Source organism: Mus musculus, chromosome 12, assembly GCF_000001635.26.
Source record: "Mus musculus strain C57BL/6J chromosome 12, GRCm38.p6 C57BL/6J".
Classification (NCBI taxonomy): Eukaryota; Metazoa; Chordata; class Mammalia; order Rodentia; family Muridae; genus Mus; species Mus musculus.
The window spans coordinates 75355948-75374977 of NC_000078.6; the positions used below are offsets into that span (position 1 = coordinate 75355948).

General features: G+C 43.8%; 1 protein-coding gene across 1 annotated transcript in view; it reads left to right on the forward strand.

Moving 5' to 3' along the window:
• Window positions 1-19030, forward strand: part of Rhoj (ras homolog family member J) — a 93143-nt gene that overhangs the window by 47635 nt on the left and 26478 nt on the right. The gene's annotated exons all lie outside the window — the stretch shown is intronic.

Sequence of the window (19030 nt, forward strand, 5' to 3'; positions counted from 1 at the left end):
GTAATTTTCACCATGTAGAACTGGGCAATCGAAATGGCAGATTCTCAGCTCCATTCAGGATATACCCCTTCTCAACTCTGCCTCCATGTAAAGCTGGCTAGAGGAAAATACAGAGCTGCACTCTAACTCCATGTTAATAGAAACACTCTTTTCTGTCTTGTTTTCCACCTTGAATGCTGGACTTAACTTGAACCTCACACTTGATACCTCCTCGATCAGCTATTGCTCTAATTCGGTGGTTTGTCAACCTTGTTTGTACAGAGGAGTCACTTGGGGAGCTTTAGTGACTGTCAATGTCTGGGTCTAATGGATTTTGTTGTAGTGGGTATAGCCAAGGCCAAAAGAGCTTCTGAGAACGTCTAAGAAATAGAAATGCATTTCCTAGTAAACATGCCCAGCTTTGCACAGGCAACTAACTTAGACAGTGGAAATCTTCCTAGCATCATATCAAATGAAATGGGGCATGAAGTAGCATCCAAGAGCAAGAGATAGATAGAGATAGAGATAGAGATAGAGATAGAGATAGAGATAGAGATAGAGATAGAGATAGAGATAGAGATAGAGATAGAGATAGAGATATAGATAGAATAGAGATGCTGTTGCCCCCATGGCAACAGCTTCTGCCTCTCCATGATCACCACTAGGTCTGTGGTACCTCATATATTTTACTGCAACAAACTTCCAAGCAACAAAACACACAAGTTCAACTTATTCCTCCATACTCCAGCCACAGAGGTCCTTCCTGTCCTCTGCATCTTCCCTGTCTCTGGGGCTCTACAAAGCTCCCTCTGTCTGGAATGTGTATCATGTACACTTGACCTCATCCCACTAAGCACACACATGCTTCTTGACTTATGAGCTTTCTCCATTGCCCGAGCATCAGCTTACTATCACTTCCTCAAAGGGTGTGTTCCCGACACCTACTGCAGAGTAGTTTCACCCCACGACACCCACTCAGTCGCCCGTTTTCCTGTAAGAGTTTGTTTGTACTGTATCTTTAAATGATAAGAACCCTAGCTCCACCCTTTAAATGATAAGAACCCTGAAGATAAAAAAAAATCCCCATTTTGCTTACTCCTACATGTCCTAGAACACACCCTTCCCTGGCTCATTGCATGTGCTCAGTAATTATTCAGCGCACATGAAGGAATTATGTCCTGCTTTCTTACACTGAGGGACAATGGGAGGCTGTACAAACTTAAGGTGATGGTCAGAGCACTGTCTACTACAGAACGTAAGTGTTCTGTTTAGGAAATCCTTAGGAAAAAGCTGTGCTGGGCCTTAGAATTGTTACTTTTTTTTCTTGACAATCCAGCTGGCATTTTGCTCCATGTTTCATCAATCATGAGACTTTGATTTCATAATGACTCTATAAATCATCCGCCAATTATGTTTTCCACTTTTCCTCTGGATGAAGAAGCTCGGAGCCAGGCGTGTAGACCTTGCGTGGCCAGCACTAGAGCTGACTCTCAGGAGAGTCTGCATTCTCACTCACGCTTCATCTAACCAGCCGGTCTGCCCCTTCCCCCTGCTCCTTATTGGTCATTCTCATATATTTTAACAACATTTCATTTACTATCTGGAGCTGGAAAATAATAAAACAATAAAAAATAAAATAAAATAAAATAAAATAAAATAAACACAACTTATTCAGACCAGGCAGATGGCTTGATGGTAAAGGCACTTGCTGCTAAGGGTGACAACCTGAGGGAGGTCCCTCAGACCTGTATGACAGGAGGAGAGAACCAATTCCAGCAAATTGCCCCCTGACCTCCCACCCCAGTCATGGAATGCACACATCCACATATGAATACACAGAGCACACAATTAATTAAAATAATAACTTGTTCAAGGAAAAGAGGAAAATATGTGGCAGGTCATAATTCAGAGATTTTATGAAAATTCTATGCAGATTCAAACATAAAAAGATTGGAGTGAGTCCTAGCACATAGTAGTGAGCTTCTAGAACCATCACGGGCAGCACTGAGCAGCAAAGACCCCGTGTATGATGGAGTGTGGAGCCCAAGTGGATCTGGGTTCGCAGTGAGCTTCAGGAAGGCCTGCAGACAGAGCCCCAGAGAAAGGAGAGGACCTGAAAAGTCAGACTGTGTTGCACACCACAGTTCCACCTAAGTTACCAATCGGATCTTTCTCTCAGCTCCCCTGAGGGCAGTTGGGCCAAGAGTCTTTTAACTTTCAGTGATTCCCTTCACAAGGATGCATAAGTCAAGAAAAAATGATGACTTCCCCGCTCCTGCATCCAAACACTGCTAATTAAATGACACAAACTCACTGCATCTAGGATACAAATACGATACTATATCGGTGGTCAATGGTTGCTGTGAACAAAGTGCCACAAAATCATTATTTTTCCATTCTGAAGATCAGAAATCTAAATGGTACCTCAATAGACTAAAAGCAAAGAGCCAGAAAATAGCATATCCCTGTAGGCTCCAGAGGAGGAACTCTACCTGGCCTTTCCTAGAGACCCTCTGCACACATGGCTCTTTGCTTCCTTCCCTGCATCACAACCTCTGCTTCTGATCTTGTATCTCCTTGTTCACTGACTCTCCTACATCCATCTTAGCATCTTGGAAGGAGGCTTCTGATTATCTAGAGCCCACCAGGTAACCCAGAATAACCTCCCCAACTCAAAGCCTTTAATTTAATCACACCTGCCAAGTCCATTTAGTGAAATTAGGGTCTAAAGGTCTTTGGGCACCATTATCTTAACTTCCAAGTTAGTAATCATTTTTGGATAGGCCAGGGGATATGATTTTGAGATGTGGTTGAAATCAATACAAAGAACTTTCCAGTCCTATCCATTCCGTGAACTCAAATCCCTGATGGATTCAAACAGCCCAACCCAAAGACGTGATATAAAATTATCCGATGTGGAGCATTGGCTTGGTCACCCTCCAAGTCAGACAGTGACGGAGTACTTGGCTAGCTCCCATCACTGGCTGCAGAGATGCTCTGGCAGAGGAGAGCAGGAATATTTCCAAACACTGAGTCAACCATACAAAATAAATGAATAAAGTCATCACTGACTCCTCCCATTTAATTGTTTACCAAGGGCTCAGTGGTTAAGGTTTTGTTGTTCCTCCTGCCTGGAATTCACACTTCTGTGTTGCTCCATCAGCCCTCCCTGCCTCCACCTTCCTTTCCCCCATCTTCCCCATCACCTTCTTCAGTTCCCCAGAAGATGTGAAGGTGCAGTTAGAACAAAGACGTGATACCAATGAGGTAATTTGTAACATAGAAATTAGGAACTTCTCCATGCCTGGCTAAGAACAGATCTGGCTTAGTTTATGGGCAGTTTCTAGCCTTAGCATTAATGTCTAACCTCTAGATTCTTTAGCATATCATCTATTTGTTTTTCCTTTTCTTATAAAAATCTATCAGCACTATGTTTTGGCTAGTCTCCGTGTGAATATAGCCTTCAGAGCCCATAGGTATGACTCTCAATGGTTTTACCTTACAGACACATATTCATCATCAGTCCCCAGCTTCGGGCTGTACTCTACACAGAGGTACCAATGGATGAGCCTCTCATCTGAAGGAAGTTAAAATAATGATGCCCAAAGACCTCTAGACCCCTGAATATCCCAAGAGCATGAGGGCTGGGATATTTTAAACCCTTTCTTCAGACTTCTCATGCTGTGTTCTTTTGTGTATCCTCTGCATTCCTCTGGCCACTTCTATTTTTAGGTGGGTCAGCGCTCTCTGAACTGTAAGGCTACTCCCCTCCCCATGCCCGTGAGATCACACTGGGAAAACAGGCAGCTGGAAATACTATACTTCATGATTAGCTGGGACATCCAATCACACACTGCAGAGTAATAGAGAGAACTGTTGCTGACAGCTGATGTGTCAAACCAATATGATAGCTTCTTTTAAAAAAAAAAAAACTGCTTTGATGCAATTTGGATTTGTCTCAAAAGATACAGGCAAGGGTCCTTTGCGTTCTTTACTTTGTTTGTTTGTTTAGGATCTGGGACATAATGAGCCAGCAGTCTGCTGTCTGTCTCTCTGCCATTTGGCTGGAGTCGGATTTGGGAGCAGTGTCACTATAGCTCTCGAATCCTTCTCCCATTGTGCACCCACCCATTTCCCATGGTGCACACACCCATCTCCCATGGTGCTCCCACCCATTTCCTACGATGCTCCCACCCATGGTAGTTGGGTTGCAGGTGGTTCCAGCCCCCTTGCAGACACTGGGATTAAGGGCTTGGGCTGCACCCTCGGCCCTAGGATTGATAACTTCAATAGCTGCCTTATGTCCTGCAAAGCTGGATCAGAGCAGTCCCTGCTGCCAGCACTGGGAGCTAACCAAACGCTCCATCACTATCTGTCTTGGAGTATGCCCAACCCAATGCTCAATGGCCTTCCTTGTTTTCTAGAATTGATCAGTTTCAATTCAACAACTGTGTTTCCTGGCATGCATGCCAGAAAGTATCACAGGCACCTTTTCTTGTGATTCCCTACATGCTGGGAAAGTTGCAGGGCTTGATACACTCCCTCCCACCTACCAGAAGCTCCTAAGATTCCTAACCGAGTTCCACCCATTGGCTGTGGTTCCCCCCTTGAAACAGATGCTCTTCTGGAGGCTGCAGGGACATTTAATCTACCCATTCATCCAATATATACCCACTACTTAAAATCGCATCGCTAGCCAAACCCTCGAGGTTTATCTTTGCCTGCAAGGAATACACAGTCCAGCCAGCTATTAATCATTGCTATAACACCTCTGTGTAAGGGGAATAGGGAAACAGGATAGACTCTGAAGAGGGAAAAATACAAAGAGATGATACCAATTAACAGGACCAGAGAGGAGAAAACAGACTGAGGGGCACTCGCCCATAGGCTATCACAGAGGACCAGTGAGCCCATAGCCACACACAATAAGGGTTTCCATGGACCTAGAAGTACATTTCTAAGTGAGTTACAAAACCTCAAAGACAAGCATAAGTCCCCACATAGAAATACCACCCTGGGTATTTACGATCATCCAAGCTGTTGGTACAATCTACTGAAGTAAACAAGCAAGAAAGCCGCTGTTCCCATCCTTCCAATGCCTACCATTGCCTCCCCTTCTGGTGCTCTCAGATTTTAAGAGCCATATCCCAGCTATGGCCCAAGGGACAGAGACATTCCAAGCTACAAGAAGACTCGTTTACAGTTTCATCTTCATCCTTTTATGGCCAGAGTCCCTTCGCATCTCAAATCATTACTGAGGACATGAGAAACCTCTGGGGAGTTTCTCCCATCACAGAGCCCTACAGCTCTCCTCAGGCTTGGTAATAGGATTTTGTCCCAACCTCCCTGACATCTGAAGACCAGAAAGGGGCATGTATGAACTAGTAGCCCAGATCCAGTCTCCCTTCTGCTTCGTCTCCATGGAATACACAGCTCCTTCTCATATGTATCACCTGTCAATCACCTGAGGGTCTCCAAGGAGCCACATTGATGAGCAGAAGAGGAATACAGAGCAGGTGATCTGCAGACCAATAGGAAGGGTACTACCCAGAAGCTTTAAGATTCATGGGCTCTAAACGTGAAACATGGTTAAGACAATGACCTGGAGGCTTGGAGGCAGGGGTGCAGACTTGTATTATGCATATGTCAGGGATGGAAGAAGAGCTACAAAATTAAGGCACTTACCATCTTTCCTCTCTCCCTCCTGCTGAGAGAGAAAGTATCCTTGTACTCTCAGCTCTTTGGCATCTCTCACTCTTTCCTGACCTTATGTAACTGGCTAGCCGGGCATCCTGTGTTGCTGAGAAACATCTTTAGATAGAACTGCATGTTTAACTTCAGATGATTTGGGGAAAAACAATTAGGAAAAAAAACCGAACAAGAACATAAATGTAGTAAGTGTTTACCTCATACAAATGCTAAGAATATAATATATGTATAAATATATATATTATATATCAATGTAATGTAGATATATATAGAAAATATACAAGAATATAACAAGGAATAATGATCTCTCGCGTATTTGTTATAGAAAGCTGTTTCAGCTCTAATTGTCAAATAAGTGTCTAGATTTATAAATATATACATACATATTTCCTATTGTAATGACCCATCAAATATTAATCAGTAAATATTTGTATTTTCTTTCATTTCTTTGGTGTCTCTAATATGCCTCATTTCACAGTGAATACAGAGTGTAGCAGCACTAAAGAATATGCTTGCTTAATATTCATATTTCTTGTCATATATAAAGAAGTATATCATAAGGTCCCCAATTTTTACCTGGAAAGAACTCCTTATTTGTTATCTGAAAAGAAGGCCTATTCAGTTATGGATATTAAATAAAGATAAATGGAACAAAGAAAAAGCTCACAAATACATAAATCCTCAACTGAGTAACAAAGAGACGGATGAATACATATAACCTAAGGGTAACAAGCACAAAAGAAAGAATGGCTTCGTGTTCTCCAAATTGTCTCACAATGCTGCAGAGAAGAAGGTAAAGAGGAGAGATATAATGTGTATTTTCTCATCTGGTTTTCCCACTGTGCCTGGATGGCAATAAAGAGCTGCTCTCAGTTTCCTGCTGCTGTCTCTACAGCGCGTGCACTTCAGTGGGCAAGTAGCACGCTCCGGGAGATGCCAGCACTCACAAGTACACTACGTGTCCTTGGTGCCTTCAAAAAGCCAATGCAGGTAGAGAATCCAGGGCTTGTTCTGCTCCTCCGGGAGAGGTGGCTGGCTCGGCAGCCCCGCACGCACCCACTCGAGGCAAGCCAGTCATTACACTCCGTCCTCATAAAAATGCAGGCTCTATCTAGAGCATAAAATAACTCTGGATGAGCCTGACAGGAAAGCTTCAGAGAGCGAACACGGAAGACACGAAACAGCTTAATAAGAGGTGACTTAGATGATACGCAAGCCGGTCTGTAGGCAGCCATGACAACGGCAGAACGTCCGCCACTATTTCAGAGCGCTCGGCTGTTTTAAAGATGGTTTCACATGCCTGCAATAACACGCATGAAAGAATAAGAGTGCCGCGTGCATCTCTCATGTATGCGCTGTGGAATCTTCTCCTGTTTCTCTAAGTATGATGTCTTTAGTCTCTTGCCACACTCCTCCTTGCTCCTACCAGGTTCCTTTGTGACGGTGCTCTGTAACTGATGAGAACCTGTCCTTGATAGGTGACGGTTTAGGCCACTAGCTGTTATAAACTGATGAATATTCTTATGTATACATTAGTGTGCATGTGTATGATCGTTCCTGAAACACATTCCTGAAAGGAGTGCTGAGGCAGACAGGGGAAAATCAGATTTCATCCTCAGACATTTCATCTATCGCCAAACAACTTTCCAAAAAATCTTGAGCAAATTTACATCTTCTCCAACAGTGGGTGAGCACCCACATAAATTAATGTAAGCATTTGTAAGTACTAGCACTCTCCCTCAATACCCCCATGTGTCTATGTCTCTGTGTCTGTGTGTCTATGTGTCTGTGCGTGTTACTGGGTATGGTAACCCAGGGCCGCAATATGCCAGGCCTATAAAAGCACTCTGCCACTAAACTCTTTTGGCCAGGCTGGCCTCAAACTTATGAGTCTTCTGCCTCAGCCTACTGAGTAGCTGGACTTGCAGACATGTTCCATTCAGCCTGACTGGTACCTTTTGATTTATCATTGCTATTTACAGGCCAAAGACTGTATCAGTTTAATTTGAATTTTTGACTTGAATATTCATTATTCCTTTGTATTTTGGTCAAATATCAATATTTTTTAAATTTCCTTTAGAAGTAATTGTTATTGATTAGGAAGTATGGTTTAGGAGCTGGTAAGATAGCTCAGCACTTAAAGGCACTTTCTGATCTTGCAGACGACCTGGGTTCAGTTCCAAGCACCAACAAGGCGACTCACAACCATCTATAATTCCAATTTCAGGGGATTCTATGCCCTCTTCTGGCCTCCATGGGCAAATACACACACACACACACACACACACAAACACATATAATACACATACATACATACAGGTAAAACACTCATACACAGAAAAGAATAAATATGCGTTAGTATGCTTGGGGCTGGAGGAGAGCTTGTTGCTCAATCATGAGGTCCAGAGTTCAAATCTCAGCACCCACATCAGGAACACCAGCTCCAAGAGATCTGATGGCCAGTTCTGACTGCCTCAAGTCCCAGCATTCACGTGCACACATACAAGCATGGACACATGCAAGTTAATCAAGTTGTTAAAAAGAAAGTGTGCTCATATGCAAAAGAGAAGACCTGGCTTTCTTATATTATGAGCATTTTATAGAACGTGTACTTTTCATTTTTAAATCAGATATGTCAGTCCTTTCTTTATGGTTTTCTTCATGTGCAATGTATGGCTCTGTTAAAAGGGGTAAGAGTGTATTTCTAAAGAGTCTCTCTGTACAGGGGACCTTATTGTGGGCCACAGCTCCCATATACAGATTTTTCTTATAAACTGGTCACTTCTTTCTAAAATCAAGGTGATAATTCCTCTGTATTTTGTGGCTAATGTCAGGCTTATCTGGCTATATGGGAACCTCAGGACACATGGTCAATGGTCCTGTCCTACTGACAGAGATGTATCTGCCACTGTTGACTATCAAACTAGAGGACCACCATGAGCTCAGACGCCAACCAGAGAGGCCATGTTTCCATGGCCTCCCTCACAACAGGTGGACCAGCTGCAGTGAGGGACATCGGACCAGTGACCCCATCCTGCCATTCAATGTCCAGTAAAGTTCACAGTGACCTTTTGGAAAATATCAAAGATGCCTCAGAGAAAAGCGTCAGTTTGGTTGGCGTTTAATATACACTTCAGCCACCCAGACACTATCTATGTAGCAGCATAGCTGAGATTTGCTAGCATCCAGACATGAGAATAAATAGTATCCGGCCATGGCTGAGGAGATGGCCCCATCAATAAGCACAAAGACCTAAGTTAGATACCCAGAACTTACATTAAAATGCTGGCCGTGTTGGTGCATGCTTATAATCGTAACTCTGACGAGGCAGAGACAAGCAGATTCCGAGAGCTCATTGGTCAATCTGCCTAACCCACAGAGTGATATCCTAGCCAGTGAGAGACCCCTCTTTTGGAAAAAACAAAAACAAAAAAACGAAAAACAGATAAACAGCTCTTTTAAGTGGTGGTGCATGCCTTTAATCCCAGCATTTGGGAGGCAGAGGCAGGCAGATTTCTGAGTTCAAGGCCAGCCTGGTCTACAGAGTAAGTTCCAGGACAGCCAGAGCGACACAGAGAAACTCTGTCTTGAAAAAAAAAAAACAAAAACAAAAAACAAAAAACAAAAAAAAGAAAGAAACAGCAGTTGAGATTTCCTCTGTCCTCCGTACATATGTGCATACACACATGTGCACCTGCACAGATATGAATACACACACATAGAAAAAAAAAACAGATTTAAAACATAAAAAACAGAAACTCAAAAAGAAAGTAAACATGGAAATGGTTTAGGTTCCTGCAGGACAGGAAGGGGTTAGGGAAGCAGATTTTTCCAGGCTAAGTGTGGAACAAGTATTCCAGATTCTTCTTTCCAGCATCTCAGAGAAAGAGCGCCAGCAAAAGCACCATGAGTATGATTACAAAAGCTTTTGATCAGCTGTGGCCCAGAAAGAAATAAGAGAGAATTAGGAAGGTGAGCCAGAGACCGGTGACCAGGATCAGGTCTGCTCTTACTTGGCTTTCCCTCTGCACCTTCTCTTGGGGGCTGAGGATGAAACACAGGGCGTGGGACCTGAAGACCGAGAAGATTAGGAGATTTTTCCAAGTGACAGGACGGAGCCTGCCTGCCTGCATGGGGACAGCTATAAGGATGGCGAAAACGACTCAGCATACAGATATTTAGGGAATAGAATGGAAAGAGATGGAATCCAAGAATCCTGAAGAAGGAAGGGCGAGGCCTAGCAAGGCTGAGGAGCCGGGGTGCGGCTGTCTGGAGCTTTCTTTGGCTTGGCCTCACTCGAGTCTAAGTCAGCTCTGAGTCCAGAGCTCTTCCCACGCCTCCTCCAGCCCACCCCAGGCCTCCCCCTCCCCCCCATTCTTCTTCCTCAAATAAATCCTGACCATGCAAATATTTTTCCTGAGCATCCATCCCACACCCAGAATCATACCGACATCTTTCCAGGAAACCCCGTTCCCAGACTATTGCTCGTTAAGAAGGTGCTGGCTCAGCGACACCACGCCACACTCTTGGAATCATCAAAATGTTCTCTTTCCTGATAGTTTTTGTTCTTCAACTTGCCAATAAGAAAAAAAAAATGGAGGCTTAGGAAAGCTATGGCTTTCTCGAGGTCCCAGGGTTGTTTCCCAGGGAGCCCAGGGCTCCAATTAGTTCTCCGTGTTCAAACTGCAGGGAAATTAGAAAATGGACTCAAGTGTATGACACATCTCTGATCACAGCAGACGTCATTAAGGGCAAAGAGAAACACAGCCAGGGCCAGACAGTGCATGACAGTGGTACCCTGCCTTGTTTGAATGGGATTCTAGTTGTCTTGGTATATATAGAGAGAAGATAGAGATAGAGAGATAGAGATACACACACACACACACACACACACACACACACACACACACACACGTCTACTGAGTGAGTTAAAGGGCAGCCTGGACTATACTACATTGTCTCAAAGGATATGGGGGAGAAGGAAATGAAAACTGGAGAGAAGGGGAGGGGCAAGAAAAGGAAACCCAGCTCTCTACTTGGAATCCCAGGGAGTTCTCGGGAAGCCTGTTGGGTTTTCCCCCTCGGGCTTAAGCACCTTTTAAAGTACCCTCTGTTTCACACAAACATACAGCCTGATGTTCCAGAAACAAGAGAGACCCTGACAAGGAGGGAACTTAGCAGCTCGGGCGAGCTGGTGCAAATAGCAGCACTAGGCTGGCTGCGGGAAGGGGTCCAGACAGACATTGGAAAGATGAGATCCCAAGGAAGGAATCTGCCACCACTTATATTTAGGAAAGCGGTACTTTTGTCTAGATTCATACTAACTGCTCTCTAACAGATATGTTTGATGCCTCTGAATTTGCCCCTTAATAAAATGGACACACACACACACTTAGAAGGCTTAGGGTAGGCGTCGAATTTGCTCAAGCAGCCTTTGGCAGGGACAGAGGTGTTTTTGTTTTGTTTTTGAGGTAAGGTCTTGCTGTGTAGGACAGGTTAGCTTTGAACTCTTGATCCTCCTGCCTCAGCCTGCCCAGTGCCAAGCTCCTCAAAGTGCTCTTTAGATACAGTCGCCATCTTGCCCGCTTGCTCGTTCATCAGTTCATAAACCTATGAGCAGAGAGCCACGTGTGTAACTCTCTTAATACTCTGTTCCTTGGTAAGGTCTAAAAGTTAGGGCTTCTTCCTTCAAACTAACATTCCTGTGGTGCTATCCGCCACACCACACAGTCGGGCTTTAGCCTACCACTGAGAGAGTACACTAGACAAGAGTGACATGGATACCTGGTCACACACCGGGAACTGACAGGCACGGGGTTTCCCTCTAAGGAACATGACGTTTTCAATGTTTGGCTCAATGGGCTCACCTTGCTTTATCTGGGATCTATCTATGGGACTCACCTGGCTTCATCACACTTGACTTCAGAAGCTTACTTTGAGTCTCTGAGACAGCTACCACCCAACAAGGAAAAGGCTTTGAACCCAATTCTCCAGTCCCCTGGAGGCTGGACTGATGGTCAGAGCGCTTCTGCTGTTGCAAATGAGATAGCTTCGAAATGTTAAAACGCTGTGGGAATGAGGCCTGAGTCCTGCTTCAGCTATTTTCTCTCTGGGTAAAAGTTAATGATCCTCAAGAGAGCAAACTTGTATCCTGGCTTACACGCCTCAAGAAATCAACCACTCCAATTCACCCCAGAACCAACAGAAGGAAGCAGCGATTAATGGATTTGAGGAAAGTCTTCATTTTACCTACTTAACGGGTCATGGGCATGTTTTCACACTTTCTTGAGAGAAGCATCAAAGCTATTAACAGGTCACTAAAGTTCAGAAACCAACTCTAAAAGCTCCCAGAATTGGAAAGCGATCTGGGAAGATAGCCTGGGTGTGGCCTTCCCGGCAGATTTGTAGTCAGGGTTCAGCCAGGGAAGCTCTAGCTTTGACCCTCCAGGACCCTCTTCTTCTCCACGAGTGGACCCTGTGCTGAGTTCCTGTTCTGAGTATTCAACAGCCACTCACTCCCTATGGCAGAATATGTGCCGGGCATGGGCCTCTGTCCTCTGTCCTCTATCCTCTGTCCTCAGTGGGAACACAAAACAGATTTGAACAGCTATCATTTAGGGTAAAAAAGTAACTAGTGGCCCACAGTGTAGATCCCACCGTGTGACAGTTCATATGCACAAGGTAATCAGGAAGGAAGACAGGCTGGCCTCAGAAAGGGCACTTATTGGGTACATTTCTTCAGCATCTACTGTGAAATAAGTTGGATATTATCTCCTTCCACATCCTCCTCACAAACGCTCTATGATTCCACACTCTTGCTACATTGATTTAGGGGAGGGGAGGGGCATGCCACAGCACACTCCCGGAGGTCAGAAGATAATCTGTGGTAGCCAGTTCTCTCCTTCTATCACCTGGACCGGTTTTTAGTAGAAAACAAACACAGGATTTAGGGATACTTGATGGTATCCCCAAGGTTGCTCTAATGATGGAAAGCAATGGAAAGGAATCAAAGGCAGAGCGGTCTGGGGCGAACAACCCTGCTGTGACCTCATTTCATGGATGGCTAACACTTGGTGGCAGTACTTTCCTTCCGTGGAGTTGTTGACTAATTCCTTGCCAAGCTGCGGAGCCTCATGGGACACAGGTTGGCAAGCAGTAAGGCATCCACTGCTGGTCCAGGACTCACAAAGCCTTGTCTTGTACAACTGATATTGACTTCTATCTCTGACATCCCTGATGTCCTCCAGCAGAAACAGGAAAGGGAGATAAAGAGGCTCTCCAAGATAAGGACACAAGCCCTAAGCCCTGATTTTAGCATCCCTCCAGCGCTCACAGAGCAACACTGAAAATCCACCACGTTTCCACACCAACAACTGTCTCCTCCCCACTGCCCAACTGTCTTCTCCCCACCACCGCCGCTGCCACAGCCGCCACCGCTGCCGCTGCTGCCACCGCCACCACCACTACCACCACCACCATTCCACCTTAACTCAGGGAAATTCTCGTCATTTTTTTCTTTCCATTTTCTTAGCCAAAGGACTTTAGGAGCCTGATGAAGCTTTCAGAATAAACGCTGATAGGAGATCCACAACAGCCTGGGAAACACAGGGTCAACCATACAGACTCGGTTTAGACATCTCCACCAGAAAGCCTTCTCTGACCAAATGCTGGCATAGTGTATAAATGCACACATGCTCAGCCATGCTCCCAGCCTTCTGCACTACCCTGTGCATACTACACTGCTCGTGGCTACATTTTTTACTTGTTCTGCATCTGTTCTCTCTCTTTCCAATATTGAGCTCAGCCCAGGAAAGGGGGGCAGGATGCAGACTCTCCAATGCCGGCTTAATGGACCTTGCTCACACTTATCTCAGGCCTGGTGGAACTCCCTAGAGTCCCAGCTGCCAAGGAGAAAAGGAGGGGGCCAAAGGAAAAGGAACTGAGGGGAATAACTGTTCTCTAAGAAAAGGGGGGTGTGAGCTGGGCTAGCAGGACTCTAGTGACAAAGGTCACAGCCACTGCTTAGGAATATTTGCAGTATTCAGTATGGCCTCTGGGATGGTTCGGCTTCTAAGGCTTGCCTGCTCTTGGTCCTGGGCCTGTGGGTCACAGAACAGTGTGCAGGATCTCATGAACAGCAGCCCTGACCTCCATGAACCCAGCTCACTGGAGGCAGGAAATTCCATGTTGTAATAACTGGAGTTCTTCCATTCATTCTTGATCCATGACTAGGTAAGCAACTGGTCTTTAAAGAACCCATTTCCACAGTGAAACTAACAGAAGTTATGAAACAAATGGATTTATCAGATATCTACAGAAAATTTTATCCTAAAACAAAAGGATATACCTTCTTCTCAGCATCTCATGGTACCTTCTCCAAAATTGACCATATAATTGGTCACAGAACAGGCCTCAACAGAAACAAAAATATTGAAATTGTCCCATGCATCCTATCAGATCACCATGGACTAAGGCTGATCTTCAATAACAACATAAATAGTAGAAAGCCAACATTCACGTGGAAACTGAACAACGCTCTTCTCAATGATACCTTGGTCAAGGAAGGAATAAAGAAAGAAATTAAAGACTTTTTAGATTTAATGAAAATGAAGCCACAACATACTCAAACTTATGGGACACAATGAAAGCATTTCTAAGAGGGAAAGTCATAGCTCTGAGTGCCTCAAAAAGAAGCTAGAGAGAGCACACACTAGCAGCTTGACAACACACCTAAAAGCTCTAGAAAAAAGGAAGCAAATTCACCCAAGAGGAGTAGACGGCAGGAAATAATCAAACTCAGGGGTGAAATCAACCAAGTGGAAACAAGAAGGACTATTCAAAGAATCAACCAAACGAGGAGCTGGTTCTTTGAGAAAATCAACAAGATAGATAAACCCTTAGCCAGACTCACTAGAGGGCACAGGGAAAGCATCCTAATTAACAAAATCAGAAATGAAAAGGAAGACAAAACAATAGATCCTGAAGAAATCCAAAACACCATCAGATCCTTCTACAAAAGGCTATACTCAACAAAACTGGAAAACCTGGATGAAATGGACAAATTTCTAGACAGATACCAGGTACCAAAGTTAAATCAGGACCAGGTTAATGATCTAAACAGTCCTATATCCCCTAAAGAAATAGAAGCAGTCATTAATAGTTTCCCAACCAAAAAAAGCCCAGGACCAGATGGGTTTAGTGCAGAGTTCTATCAGACCTTCAAAGAAGATCTAATTCCAGTTCTGCACAAACTATTCCACAAAATAGAAGCAGAAGGTACCCTACCCAATTCATCCTATGAAGCCACAATTACTCTGATACCTAAACCACAGAAAGACCCAACAAAGATAGAGAACTTCAGACCAATTTCCCTTATGAATATCGATGCAAAAATACTCAATAAAATTCTCGCTAACCGAATCCAAGAACACATCAAAACAATCATCCATCCTGACCAAGTAGATTTCATTCCAGGGATGCAGGGATGGTTTAATATATAGAAATCCATCAACGTAATCAATTATATAAACAAACTCAAAGACAAAAACCACATGATCATCTCCTTAGGTTCAGAGAAAGCATTTGAAAAAATACAACACCCATTCATGATAAAAGTCTTGGAAAGATCAGGAATTCAAGGCCCGTAACTAAACATGATAAAAGCAATCTACAGCAAACCAGTAGCCAACATCAAAGTAAATGGTGAGAAGCTGGAAGCAATCCCACTAAAGTCAGGGACTAGACAAGGCTGTCATTTTCTCCCTACCTATTAAACATTGTACTTGAAGTCCTAGCCAGAGCAATTCTACAACAAAAGGAGATCAAGGGGATACAAATTGGAAAGGAAAAAGTCAAAACATCACTTTTTGCAGATGATATGATAGTATATATAAGTGACCCTAAAAATTCCACCAGAGAACTCCTAAACCTGATAAACAGCTTCAGTGAAGTAGCTCGATATAAAATTAACTCAAACAAGTCAATGGCCTTTCTCTACACAAAGGATAAACAGGCTGAGAAAGAAATTAGGGAAAGAAGACCCTTCTCAATAGTCACAAATAATATAAAATACCTTGGCGTGATTCTAACTAAGGAAGTGAAAGATCTGTCTGATTAAAAACTTCAAGTCTCTGAAAAAAAGAAATTAAAGAGAATCTCAGAAGATGGAAATATCTCCTATGCTCATGGATGGGCAGGATCAATATAGTAAAAATGGCTATCTTGCCTAAAGCAATCTACAGATTCAATGCAATCCCCATCAAAATTCCAACTCAATTCTTCAACGAATTAGAAAGGGCAATCTGCAAATTTATCTGGAATAACAAAAAACCTAGGATAGCAAAAACTCTCCTCAAGGATAAAAGACCCTCTGATGGAATCACTATGCCTGACCTAAAGCTGTACTACAGAGCAATAGTGATAAAAACTGCATGGTACTGGTATAGTGACAGACAAGTAGACCAATGGAATAGAAATGAAGACCCAGAAATGAACCCACACACCTATGCTCACTTGATCTTTGACAAGGGAACTAAAACCATCCAGTGGAAAAAAGACAGCATTTTCAACAAATGGTGCTGGCACAACTGGTGGTTATCATGTAGAAGAATGCGAATTGATCCATTTCTATCTCCTTGTACTAAGGTCAAATCTAAGTGGATCAAAGAACCTCACATAAAACCAGAGACAGTGAAACTTATAGAGGAGAAAGTGGGGAAAAGCCTCGAAGATATGGGCACAGGGGAAAAACTCCTGAATAGAACAGCAATGGCTTGTGCTGTAAGATCGAGAATTGACAAATGGGACCTCATAAAATTGCAAAGCTTCTGTAAGGCAAAAGACACTGTCAATAAGACAAAAAAGCCACCAACATATTGGGAAAGGATCTTTACCTATCCTAAATCAGATAGGGGACTAATATCCAACATATATAAAGAACTCAAGAAGGTGGACTTCAGAAAATCAAATAACCCCATTAAAAAATGGGGCTCAGAGCTAAACAAAGAATTCTCACCTGAGGAATACCGAATGGCTGAGAAGCACCTGAAAAAATGTTCAGCATCCTTAATCATCAGGGAAATGCAAATCAAAACAACCCTGAGATTCCATCTCACACCAGCCAGAATGGCTAAGATCAAAAATTCAGGTGACAGAAGATGCTGGCAAGGATGTGGAGAAAGAGGAACACTCCTCCATTGTTGGTGGGATTGCAAGCTTGTACAACCACTCTGGAAATCAGTCTGGCGGTTCCTCAGAAAATTGGACATCGTACTACCGGAGGATCCCGCAATACATCTCCTGGGCATATATTCAGAAGATGTTCCAACCGGTAAGAAGGACACATGCTCAACTATGTTCATAGCAGCCTTATTTGTAATAGCCAGAAGCTGGAAAGAACCCAGAGGAATGGATACAGAAAATGTGATAAATTTACACAATGGAGTACTACTCAGCTATTAAAAAGAATGAATTTATGAAATTCCTAGGCAAATGAATGGACCTGGAGGGTATCATCCTGAGTGTGGTAAACCAATCACAAAAGAACTTACATGATATGTACTCACTGATAAGTGGATATTAGCCCAGAAACTTAGAACACCCAAGATACAAGATACAATTTGCAAAACACATGAAACTCAAGAAGAATGAAGACGAAAGTGTGGACACTTTGTTCCTTCTTAGAATTGGGAACAAAACACCCATATAAGGAGTTACAGAGACAAAGATTGGAGCTGAGACGAAAGGATGGACCATCTAGAGACTGCCATACCCAGGGATCCATCCCATAATCAGCCTCCAAACGCTGACACCATTACACACACTAGCAAGATTTTGCTGAAAGGATCCTGATATAGCTGTCTCTTTCGAGGCTAAGCCAGGTCCTAGCAAACACAGAAGTGGATGCTCACAGATTGGATGGATCACAGGGTCCCCAATGGAGGAGCTAGAGAAAGTACCCAAGGTGCTAAAGGGGTTTGCAACCCTATAGGTGGAACAACAATAGGAACTAACCAGTACCTCGGAGCTCGTGTTTCTAGCTGCATATGTATCAAAAGATGACTTAGTAGGCCATCAGTGGAAAGAGAGGCCCATTGGTCTTGCAAACTTTATATGCCTCAGTACAGGGGAACGCCAGGGCCAAGAAGTGGGAGTGGGGGGAGGGTTTGGGGGACTTTTGGGGTAGCATTGGAAATGTAAATGAAGAAAATACCTAATTAAAAAAAAAGAACCCATTTAGGCTGATTTCAAGAACAGCAGCCTGGATTCTCTTCTGCCAATGTGCACAAAGAAGGAAATAAACAGAACGAAGAACTCTGGGCACCTCTATTCCCATTGCTAAAGCCTGACTTACAGACAGAAGTAAAAGTTCTGAAAGGCCCCACCCCTGCCCATCAGTTATCACTGCAGTGAGGAGTTCACTGAGCTGAGTTTGATGTTTAAAAACACACATTCAGGAGCGCAGCTGACTGCAGTCATTTTATCAAACCGAACACATGTGGATCTGAGTGGGTTAGAAAAATAGCCCCCACTGTCTTCGGAGGTTGTGCCGTTAAAACAAGTGCTTTCCAAAGAACGGCATTAGGAAACGTTTTTTACATATATGACGCCCATCAACCTGAAAATAAACCAAAGTAAAAAACCAGCGCCAAGTCAGCAACCCACACCGCCAGCTAGGGAATGTTTCTGACACATCAGACATCCAGTTCTCAAAGGCCCCGGTCCTGTCACCCTTCCTGTCCCGCACAGCTGACGGCAGAGGGGACCAAACCCACTTTTACTTTGTCGTTGTATGTTTTCTAATCAACCGGGGGAAGCGGGTGTTCATGCGTATTTGATTCCCTATTTCCCAGAAGAAATTTTGGGATTTCTGGAAGCTTAACCTTGCTCTTCCCACTCACCAAGAGAACCATATACCTCCTGCATGCAATCTGCTCCCTCTCCGTTGAGCAGCAACTTGAGACCTGATGTCATTCCCAGACGTGTGCCGAGCGGCTGGTGTGCCCACATTACTCCTCACTTCGGATACGATTGCTTGGCATGGCATCAAGCCTGCTGGGTAAATCTAACCCTGTAGGTGTGTGAAACCACATACCTAAAACCGCATGCCCAGACACCACCTGGGTCTTATTAGTATCTCAGAGTCAGATAAAAAAAAACAAACAGTTTTCTCTCTCTCTCTCTCTCTCTTTCTGTGTGTGTGTGTGTGTGTGTGTGTGTGTGTGTGTGGTGTAGGTACATGGGTACTGGGGACCCAAAGTCAAGTCTTTATGTTTGCACAGTAGGCACTTTACCAACAGAGCCATCTCCTCAGGCCCAAGAACACCGAGATTTCTAATGGTTT